Consider the following 12,206-nt stretch of genomic DNA (forward strand, 5'->3'; position numbering starts at 1 on the left):
ATCAGTTGAAGGTCACCTGCAGACCCCGGAATTGTGACTAAATGTGACTGTTTAAACAGCACTGACAATAATTTCAGCAAGTCACAGCATTTATTATCCTGCGCCGTGCAAATAAACAAGAGATAGCCGCGACAGGCCGTGTCCTCGGCTTAATGACACAAACGGTTCTGCTGCTTCGAATAAACCATCAGGCCTCGCTAGCATTCTTAGAGGTACAGCTGCAGCGAGTGCTCAAAAAGAACATCCTATCTGCCCTTCTGTGAGCAAAGCATGATAAGTGAGAACACAGAAAGGATTTGGTTGGGATTTGGTGGCTTTTGTAAGACAGTTTGTGATATGAGCACACTTCATTTTCCTTAATAAATGTTTTATAAAGCTCGGCAGCATGGCAGGCATTTTTTGTGTCTGGTCTCCGGCACCACCTTGCGAAAAACAACAGCTTTCTTGGCATTCATTACCAATCCTCCAGAGGAAAACTGCAGCTATGTCTGGCAGCCACGGCTTTATGGATGCAAGCAATTTCAGCTGCGTGTTTTTTCGCGAAGCAGCATGTCCTCATCTATGCTTTTAATCAAATCGACTCCCTCATCTACCTACAGCCAGAACAGCTTACGACACACATACAGCTACCATTTGACTTGCAGCTAGCCTATGGGCAGAGTGGAGCAGAGCTCCTAAGTGTCCATGTTAAATACGCCACCTTGCTCCACTCCCCCCACTTCGCCCACACCCTGAAATTAATTATACGAGTGAGCAGCACTTTTACACTCTCTAACTGGCCTTTTCTGCCGTCTGGCTCACAAGGCACTTTTGCTCATCCACTGTACTCCATTCACTGGCCCTAAAGCAGCCCTCGGCCTCTGCTGGCTGTTACTATGGCAACAGTGTTCTTTCAGCACTTGCAAAATAATGAAGACAATGTGTTTTCCATTTAGATTAGTTTTTGGCGCGGCGGAGATACAGAGTGTCCATCTTAGCACCTCTTTCATGGCTGATACAATGCAATAAAAATGGCTCTCTCAGCCTCAAATACAGGTTAAGGTTTGCTATCAGGCAGATGGTTGGCAAGAGAAGCTACTATTTTATGGGGACTTTTTCTCCTGCTGCAGAAAAGTTTAATTACCAAGCTAGGAGAAGGGGAAGCCAGTCCATTGTGCGTGGAAACAGAACAAAGGAAACGGGACATCTTTAACACCTAATGATTGACTAGTAAAAAATGTTTTTTGTGTCCACACAGGAAGTTGCTAGCCACTGAATGGCAGACCGAAAAAAAGTAATCCTACATTAATACTATAAGATGATATTTTTTCCTTGTAAATACATTATACGTACGATTAAACATAGACTGGATAAATTACTCCAAATATTGACATCTCCGTCTCATCATTTTCACATTCAGAGCTGTATTTCCTTAAAAGAAATGACAAAACACAAGAAAACAATATAACACGCAGCACAATAGCATGCCATGACGTCTAATTTGGTTGCCAAGCTGCACAATTATTTGAAATCAATGCTTGTTTTCGCCAGCAAGCCATGATCAAGCAGAAGGTGCGTACCTCAATGGCATCACAGCTGCGGGTAAATAAAGCAACCGCGATAAGGTCGGCCTACAGCAACAGGCAAGATCACCTCAAACAGAGAGCTCAATTTTCCAAAGGCTTTCATCCTCAACTTTCTGACATTGAATTTCACCGGCAGTAACCACTAATAGTTCACGCTGAGGATACAAAAACCTCTCGCAATAGTCAAACATCCACACTCTTAGCGACTGGGCTGTTAGCACTACTGATATAAAGAGAAAACAAAGTTCTGCCCTGAAAATTCCTTTTCCTGAAAGGGGCCTTGGGCAGCCCCGGCAGAAACCCACTGCACTTGATGGAAAGAGCTCAGTGCGTGTTTACAGTGGAAACAGTGAGTCTGGGACATTTTCTTCAAGTCCCTTTTCCACTGTTTATAGAGAGAGGAGAGGAACAACACTTCCTGAAAGGAAAGCCAGCTTTCCAAGCCCAAATCAAATCCAAGCTTTCCAACAAATCTGCAGACAGGGGAACACTCTGTATCCAATTTTTGTTTTCCGCTTATTGGCTAGTAAACACATGCATGCACTATTAGGCCCATGCACGTGTGTGCTCCTTCCCCCTCTCCCTCTCTCTCTCTCTCTCTCTGTGACACACACATATCCAAGAGAGCTTCCTTTTATTCTAATGGAGTAAATCCGAAATTCCTCGGTTAAATGTTTACTAGCTCTAATAGGTTTTTGTCATGCAAGAGATTCTGAATTTATGAGTTAGCAGCAACAGTTTATCCGTAAAAATGTAATAAGCCACTTCTTAGATCTCCTCTTGCCTGAAGTAATTGAGTCGCACATGGCCCAGCTCTGATTGTTTCTCACGGTATCTCTGGCATGATTTAAATAGAAATGCGAGGGAAGGGCACTCTACTCCTTAATTACATGGAGATAAGACTATTAATGAATAAGAGCTGCTTCAAAACTCCTCCTGCACAAAATACTGTTATCTGCCTTCCAGATCTAATTCAAGTCTGCGCCTTAGTCTATTGTGCATACAAATAAGCATAGAAAGCAAACGAATCAACAGACTGTGCCTTCATTGGCACAGATGTCATTGCTAATGTCTGACCTTTTATCTGACTGCACACAGGTAGTGTTCAGCTATTTGACGGTGGAACTGGCAGGACAGGGTCTGTAAACACAATTTATTCAGTTTTGATGAGGCAGTGCGCTATCAAAGTAGCTCAAGTGATGTCTGAAACACACACTGGAGCGAAGTCTCATGCTGAGGAAAACGCCACACCCCCACAACCTACACTCTGTATCATCTCTGCCTTCATCTGCGTGCCTGATCTACACACACACTTGTACAATAGCACAGCCAGACTACCGCCTGCAGAGCAAGGCAGCTTGCGTTTGAGATCAACGCTCCGCAGTATGTGAGAGGGCAACGGTAGAGACTTGAAATCCCACCCAAACAGAGGAAAGAGGTGGTGGGCTACCATGATATTGCAAACACCAAGTAATTATTAGCGATCGAAAACAGGCACAGTTAATTGGCTAGCTCAGCTCAATACACAGCATGTATATTTAATGAACCACTGGTGTTCATCTGATCCAAAAAAGATCACAAGGGGATCGCTGGTCAATTTCATATGGAGTAAATAATCATTTATGATGATATGCTGCTAATGTTTCGCTTCACAGTGATTGGGCTTTACTTGCAGCGATTGTTCAATAATTCTATGGCCTTCACCACTAATGAACACAGTTAATTAAACATATGTATTATGTAATATCACAGCAATCATGATAAAACCTTGTATCTCTGAAATAGTAAGTTTAAGAGAAGGAAAACCATGCTTAGCTGTGATTTACGTAAGTTAAACATAAATATTAAAAAAAAATAAATAAATATATATATATATATATATATATATATATATATATAAGAGAACCAGAGGTTTTGATATGACAGCGAGCGATAATATGTACTAAACTGGTGAAGAAATAAGCATTTTGAGTGAGTAGGAGGAGGAATAGAAATGTCACAAAACTAAGAAATGGCAAAATGACACAAAAGGTCAATCACAAATTCTGATACTTATCAAAACATTAACAGACTCCAATACTTGTTAAAAACACCTACTTAGAGCAGTCCACACTAACATGTAAGTACTGGGCCCCACTAAGTACCCAATTATGTGTGCAGCGACCTTAACGGGTGGTGTCACTAACTCCAGTATTAGAGAGCCAAAAGCAGTTAAGATGGCAGCGTGGGGCAAAGGCCTACCATGTTAAGTGCATTAAAGGAACCTAAGTCCACTTTAGCCTTCACAGATAGCCTCTGGTTCATCAGGGAAAAAAGGTCCATCTCCCCCCTTTCTAACAGCGTTAAACACACCTACTGCATAAGTGTGCTGACACTCCAGGGTTTAGCTGTAAAATGGCCACCACGTTTGAAAGTATCAGCCACGCCGGCCGTGTCCATTCTCAGCTGGAAAAGCCCTGTTAAAAGGCCCATTGTTCCAAGCGACAGGCCTGGTTGGGAATATGTAAAGAGGGAGAAAGAGAAAGGGAGATAGAGAGAGGGAGTGAGAGAGAGAGGCAGGTGGAGAGGTTTGATTAATGTGGCCCTGGCTGCTGCCTCCTGCCACACGCTGCCTGGGACAGGCTGGTGGGAGACCCCCACGGTGCAGGCTGCCAGCCCTCACAGAGACCACCAGGTGAGCACCATTCATCATCCCCCAACCAACACGGCCAAACCCAACCCAGCCCAGCCCGGCCCAACCTGCTCTTCACAGCCCGCACCCCCACCCGCTCGGGCCCACAGTGCTCCAGATAGGGCATCTGCTCGCAGAGGGGCTACTCCGCAGAGACTCACAGCAGTGCGCATGTTTCTGTAACAGACAGAGACTACATTCACTTTGCCAGCCTTACTACTCAACAGCTATTGTTTTTTTGATGGGATTCAATCTTCCTGTCTTCACAATTTGTGTCTGTGAGTAACCTATATCTGTCATTAATGTGCTAAAACTGGGCAATATGGTCAAAAATATTTTTCCACAGCAGAGTGATATAAATAATTATCAATAATAATTACATGCACTGTTCTGGGTTACATTTAATTACGAAAACTGAACCAGTTCCACAATCCAAATAATGTGTTTAATTTTTTTTGCCATAATCTATGATTTCAAGGCATTTTCCTCAAATTTGTTTTTTTTTTTACTCTCTATATTTTCAACACTGAAAGCAGCTAGCTCACTTATAGAGATGTCCATTCTGACTCCTATTGATTTTCAACTATTCATAAGAATTTATGAATGTCTAACCAGCTAAGCACAAGGAAAAACAACACTAAAAAGGGATTAAAGTAAAATAATGTAGGTTGTAGTTTTACTTTTTAGGTGGCAGCACTGGTGGCATAGGAACGTGTGCTGTCGTTCAAAAACAGCCGTGGGACATTGGTTTGTTTTCATATTGGATGAGTAACGGAGGCTGCCTCTTCAGAGCTAATGAGCTAACAGAGCTAACAAGTGGCACATTGGATGCTGTTGAGCCCCGTTGTCTTCTGCACAAGGTCATTTTTCCTCAGTGGACGATGTGCCCACATGTTATTTGTCAAGAGTAATATCCTTCACTGTTTCTGGACCTAGTTAACATCAGCTGTAGTACATTAGCTAGTTAGCGCAGTTAGCGAAAAAGCTGCGCTATCTTGGCCATGTTCTTAATAGCGTGTCCTTGGCAATGCCCTTAAGTTCTGGCACTCATGCTTCAGAGTAGCAAAGTCGAACGTAACATATTCGCAAACACGTCGCATTTCACTGAACTGTCGGCCTGTATTTTCTCCGTCTTTTTGTAACGAAACGTAATGAACACCCGAATACTGATTTCAGTGTTTGAATACTGGCGCCTTGAACGGTTACCGAAGTACTCGAGTACAGGTGTGCACATCCCTACCAGCTAGTCTTTTTATCTGTCCCCTGTCTGTTCCTGGTTTGTGATGTTATGAGTAATGGGTAGCCCGGATTGAACAGAGTAATCATTTCATAGAAAACGCCTCAAACAAATATCATCAATAATAAAAAGAAGCTTGTTTTTGATCATTATCATTATCATTTTATAGGTCAGGCCTAGGCCTGTGTCAGATATGTATCCAGTCTACAATCACATACAAAAAATCCAACCTGATTTGAAAAAACTCAGTTTCTGTGTTCACACTAAAAGTCAGATCTGTGTCACATCTAGGCAAAAAGTCAGATTTGTGCCACTTCAACCCTGTAACAAGAATACAGCCAGAGAGCGAGAGAAAAAGAACGAGTGAAACACCCCTCTGCCTCCTGCGCTCGTGAAACAGAGGGGACAGATTATCCCACTGGGCGGATCGCATGCGAGTGCTCTGATGCTCGGAGCGGGACAGGGTGTGTTCTGGAGAAGCGGAGGCCAGCTTCCAAACCAAATCTGCAGGGCCAAGCCTGGCCAAGTCTGGCACAGCGCACGCTCATTAAGATGCTGCGGCTGCGAGAGAAAAAGCTTCGACTGATGTCATGGGGTCTGCACTGCCATAAGGTCACACTGCATCCCATGCCAGATCATTTACATAGGCGCAACAAAGACACATGCAGCAGGGTCCAAGGCATGTGCGCGTGTGTGTGATGAGCCATGCATGACAGCAAGCAGAACAGGGCTAAAACCCCGTTCATTAGACTAAACGTGGTGTCATGACGAGGTGCTGAATGTATGTCATGTGATTAAGAGTGTATGAAGCAATTTATTCACTTATGTTCAGTTGTAATACCAACTCGGTCTGATGTAATGAAGTCAGAGGAACTGTTTCCTCGCTCGCAAGACTGCATTATAAGGTGACAACCACTGTAAATGTGGCTGATAGACCACTAGGCTTTCATCTAATTATCAGTCAATTCTACGCTTACAATCACAAATGAAGTATGCTGATGGCTTTTTGAACTCAATTTAAAATTGATTCCAAGCCACAACGCTGATTTCACTTCATGTTGCGTCGCCGGCAAACACTCAAGCAGTTTTATACCCAGAGGGTGTTTACTTCTTTAAATCCCTCATATCAGCTCTATTTTCTTAGCTCAAGCCTCCCTTCCACTTAAGGCTGCTCGCTATTGGTTTTTCTCATCTAGCATATTCTTATGAGCGCAAGCTTTTTGCTCTTTTGCTATGTAATCAATGAATTAGCCTAATACATATTGACAGTTTCTATTCAAAACAATACAACACACAGGCCCATTTAGCTGCATTAATTGGCTTTTGGAACTAATCAATCAATTCTGCTCCCAGACGCGGGACAAAGAGAGTGCCACGGCCCTTTCTGATACAGTACCGTCAATAGAGCAGCAGAAAGGAGGGCCCGTTTGATTGTACAAACTGAAGGGCATTTGTCATGGCACGGAACAATGGGGGATGATTATCAGAAGGTGTGCATTTTGCTGGTTGATGATGCTGGACGCTGGGTGAGCATTGTGCTGGGCTGACGGAGCGGCGCTAGGCAAGGCCAGGATCTCCGCGCAAACACAAAAGCTCACCCTGAGCTGCTTGACTGCCGGCCAAATTCCAGACACACAAACTGAGGAAAAGCATCTGGATTACCTAAATGAATTCTATTTTCTGACAGTAGACAGACTGAGGACTGCAAGGGCAGCATTAATCTTTTTTTTTTTCATAATCTGTATCTACCCTGGGTGAGAAAAAAAACATGCAAAAACGAGAACACTTGCATAACGGGAAAAAAACACAGCCCGATTTTATCCCACAGACTGGACTAAAATCGACTGTCCCTTTACTTTCACACATAAAACCACAAAGCTGACCTCCACATTACAACAGTATAAATGCTATGGCAATCTAAGAGAAATGAAACGGTGTCGCGGAATGTTTTCTTACGGGTCTGTGGGCAGGTCAAGGGACAGTATGAGCGACGCAAAACAAAGAGGGCTTGTGTAGCTTTATTGTGGCAACATGGCAGCAGCGTGATGTTAGAGAACCGGTAGAGGAAAAGCAGGAGGTTTGCTTCATACTCACACCAGACAATGGAAGCAGGTTGACTTAGAGAGAGAGAGAGAGAGAGAGAGGGAGAGAGAGAGGTAAAGATAGGGAAGGGGAAAAAAATCAAGCATTGATTTTGCACACTGGCCCTCTCTCTATTACAAGAAGCTGATCAATATGCTTGACACTGTGCAGCAGAGGAATACTGCTAAAGCTGCATATCTGGACTGAGCATGTGGCCTGTCTGGTAATCATTCTTTTCTTATTGCCTCTCCCCCACCACTCAGCTCTGTTTAAGTGTGTCTACACACACATACACATACACACAAGCCTGATGTGTAACACATGTAACCATATCTAATAATACATGTGGACACAAATGCACATATACATGCACACGTGATCAAAACCAGGAACACATACAAACATATCCACGCAAGTGAATCCACTTTTGCTAATGAAAGCAGATCCTGGTCCATACGTTGCTGTAAACACTGCTTGGCCACCAACCGTTAGCGCGACAGCGATGGTCTGCTTCAGAGAGTGAATGTGTGTAGTTGAGAGTGGACAGGACATTCAATGATCAATAGAGCTCAGGCTGTGTAGTGAATATCTACAGGCTAGAGCACCGCAGGTCAACCAGCCTGTAAAGCATACTCCAACCTCAATGTGTTCTCTCTCTCTCTCTCTCTCTCTCTCTCTCTCTAACAGTCCATTCATCCATCCATCCACGGGCACAAATATAGGGCTGGGCAATGTAGTCAAGACTTTTTATGACATACTTTGCCAAACAAGTTGTTATCAATAATAACTGATCATTATTATATGTGCAAGTATGCACAAATATAGTTTGTCAATGACTTTACAGAAGAAGGAAAAACACTCTTAACGTGTAATTGAAGTAAATGCAACGAGATTTATTTTCCAAGTAATTTTGGAGCATTTCTATTGGACCATTCATGAAATTCTAACACAATGCATAGGGTAACTGGACTCCTCAAATTCTGCAAAACAAAAACGAAAACTGACACAAATGGAAATAACAGTAACAATAAGCAGAAACGGTTCTTGGCTTAGACAGAGAGCATTAGGAAAAATCTTTAATTTCTACAGAACTTTTACTTTCTATGGAGGTTCTTTAAACTGTTAAAACTGACACATCACATTTACAATAATGGTTCTTTGTAGAACCATTGACTGAGTGGTTTGTCTATGGTGTGACTCCAAATAACCCTTTTTGGTACCTTTATTTTTAAGAGTGTGGCTACCTTGGAAAGTGAAATCATGTTAAATCTAGTCAATATATCTAATATTTCTCACTATGAGACCATGGTAATAATTTGATAAGATTATGTAATTTATGTGTAGACATTGTTTATTTGATTTAAGTTAGTTCATCTAGAGAATCTGTCTTCCTCCATTGGCAGATCATTTTCAAGCAGGAAAGCCAAATTACCTGCATTGTGTCTACACTAGTGGAGGAACAATGCATCATGGCATTGTGATACTGCAATATAAAACTGACAACACATTTGAAGAATGAACCTTTTATTAAGTATGTCATCTAATGGAACTGCACTGTTTGAATGCTACATTTTGCAAACAGTCAGTACCACTCAACACCTCACTCCAGCCTCCCTCCCAGCCTCACTCCTCCTGCCTCCCAGCTCTAGGGATGTGAGTAATAGGTAGTGCAACAACATGGGGTCATTATTTTTGTTCAGAATATCGTAAGAATACTGAATCATTTACCCAGTTTCACAAATCAAGTAGGCTGAGTGTATCGTTACACCCATACTGCCAATAGAAAAAGACAATTTCTCCAGACAAAATGACATAAAACAAGAAAAAACAGAAGTTAAAAATAAGTTAAATAATAAAAAACATATCATTAAACAATCACAATGTGCAATATTAGATACACTGACTTTTATCAAAGTACTTTTATGGAAAATACTTTAAAGGCGCAACATCAAAATGAGAAACGTCTGATTTCAATGATTATACTTATTCTTTTGTCACTCAGGATTACACAAATATAAACAACAATTGGAATCATATGCAGAAACATAACTGTTGCCGTGTGCAGAAAGCCCATCTCTGCGGCCTGCTCTCCACTGGGCCTTGCTACGGCATGCTGCCTTTGATCAGATAATAACTGCCTGGGTGTTCATTTGCTGAATAAAACGTCAGTTGCATCGCAAGGATCAATTATGAAGCTCAAAAGTTCATGTCTGCTACTGAGAATGAGACTAAGCAGCACACAAAACGCTTGTGTGAGGGGGTGGAAAAAGCTAAGGAGTGTGTGTGAGGCAGCGGTGAGCGTATGCGTGTGAGCTGTAGCCCGCGTCAGCACTCTGATGTTTTGATAGTGACATACGGGTATTACTCCTGGCACTGCACTCTACTGCCCAGTTGCAGATTTGCCGAGTGGAGTGCGGCCTCCGGATCCTCAGCTGGTGTGACACCTGAAGCTGCGCGAGTGTAAAGTAACCAGCGTCTCCAGCACAGAGCCGAACGCTGAGTCAAGTTCAGGAAATAAGGCAGTTCCTGTTAGCACAGAGGTTCTAGGCCAGAGGGAGAGGGCTCATGCTAACACAGCAGGCTATTACTACTTAACCTAGATAAGTGGCCTTACAACACCTAGAGCAGCACTTCATTACAACAAAGGCTGTAAGAGCTAAATAAGTCTTACTATTGACTATCAGCTGGTATGTGGCTGAAAATTATAAGCAGCCATGTTTGTGGAAAAGATTTAACAGCAGATTGGCACAATTTCCCCAAATGCAGTCGATCAGATAAGTGTTTGGTGTCACAAGTTCGTTTCTTTGATTTTGCACTGGAGCTATGACTCCGAAGTTGCTAACAAGTAATGAAAGCCTACAACTCAGCAATTAGCACTGTGCAAACTGCTTGCCTAAATCATCAAACACTGCATCAAGTCACCAAACTGCATCAAGCTGTTGTGTAATCTCAAATAGAGCTGTTGCAAAGCTAAAAAACAGTAGCAGCAACTTTGAAGCCTGAATTTTGTCCATACGTTTGTCCACTTCCCACCAAACACCAGCAGAGAAGGTGGTTTAGGCCCTCTAAAATGCCTTATTGTATTGCACAACCACTGCAGCCATGTGTCTGGTCTTGTTTCTGTGTTAATGATTTTAGCATCGGAGAGAAACTAGCATGCCACTCGTGGTCTGGCTGCGTCTGTGTCTGGCTGTTCAGACATGTCTGAATAGCTGAGACAGTGCGGGGCTGCCGGCCTCAGGTCGCAGCCCGTAACTCTCGGTGATGTTTTATGCAGCGGCTTGAGCCAAGCATTACCCAGACATGCTCCCAACACAGCGTTCCCGCCTTCGATCAAAATTCATACCCTCTTCATTATGATTTAATGCTCACACAAGATTCTCTAAATGAATCCTACACAAATAACACGGCCATTAGGTCATTTAATATCCTGAGTCTAAACGTGTGGGGCCCCTGGGATTCTGCTCCTGTCTAGACATATGGAAGCACTCACGCACGCACACCCTTGCTCGAACACACACACACACACACAAGCACGCACACACTCAAAGCTGTCCACGCAGTGCGCAGGGGTCCCCCAGGAGCAGCAAAAGCGACAAGACCTGCCAGAAGAGACCAGGAGCAGCGAAATAATCAGCGGCTGTAGACGCAGCGCATTTATCAACCCAAACAGAACATTCACGCATGCCCTGTTGCCCGCTCCCCGTTACCCAGGCTCATCTCCCCTGGCAACATTTCCTTGGTTACAGAGAGGGGTCTCAAGCAGTTAAGAGGAGAGAAAACAAAAGGATTTGCTGACGGACATATTGTGTGAGGCTGGGGCCCCTGGACCGGCCCTCCTCCAGTCCGCCTGCCTCACAAGTGTGACCTCTGAACCCAGACAGGGGCCCAGAGTACACAGCCCCCAGCACAAGATGAAACTTAAACTCCTGTGTTGCCATTCCATTCTGCTCAAAACCGACAACTGGCAAGAGAGCCCCCTCTTCCAGAAACGCAAACACCCGGGCTGACCCTGCCCTAACAACTCTCCAGGCCAGTGGTCTGAAAGTGCGTACACGTGGGCATTTAGGTGCCCATGACATGATCATCCTGGACCTGAAATCTGGTAAAAAAAAAATGTGTTTGTTCATTTTTGCTAAGTTACATTTTTTATTATTATTATTTTTTTATATTGTGAAGGAAAGCAAATTACAGAACCTAAAACTTTGCCATAATCAAGCCTTTATGTACAGCGTTCTTTGAGGGACTAGGCACTAACACTGAAGCTGACATGGGAGCAAACCCAGAGCGTGCAAGCTGGAGCTTAATCTCTGTCAAATAAAAGAACATAATAAATACGCAGTTCAGTAAAAGTTGTTGTATACTGTCATCTTTAATTTGGCCACAAAATTGTTATTAATCCAGTAAATAATTTAGTTATCTAGACTCATAAAAATGCTACAATTAACCATTTTCTCTGAAAAACCATCAAATACTTGTGGTAAACCACTACAAACAGTCAAAACTAGACAATCCCATTCCGACATAAAAAGCTTTTTGCTTGCCAGTTGAGGTTGTTGTAAAAATATGGTACAGACCATCACTCCACATGAAGCTCATACTGATAGTTGACCCCTGAGGAGTAGGAAACAGAATGCGTGTGAGCACTGAG

General features: G+C 43.1%; 1 protein-coding gene across 7 annotated transcripts in view; it reads right to left on the reverse strand.

Moving 5' to 3' along the window:
• Nucleotides 1-12,206, reverse strand: part of zmiz1a (zinc finger, MIZ-type containing 1a) — a 145,106-nt gene that overhangs the window by 70,426 nt on the left and 62,474 nt on the right. Inside the window, exon 1 of one of the 7 annotated variants that reach the window (XM_036574187.1) lies at nt 1,560-1,755. The exons of the other annotated variants lie outside the window; for them this stretch is intronic. The gene's annotated coding sequence lies outside the window, so the exon portion shown is untranslated. Of the gene's footprint in view, nt 1-1,559; nt 1,756-12,206 lie in introns of those variants that run through there. 7 annotated transcript variants of the gene reach the window in all.

The sequence above is a fragment of the Colossoma macropomum genome, unplaced genomic scaffold (genome assembly GCF_904425465.1).
Source record: "Colossoma macropomum unplaced genomic scaffold, Colossoma_macropomum, whole genome shotgun sequence".
Classification (NCBI taxonomy): Eukaryota; Metazoa; Chordata; class Actinopteri; order Characiformes; family Serrasalmidae; genus Colossoma; species Colossoma macropomum.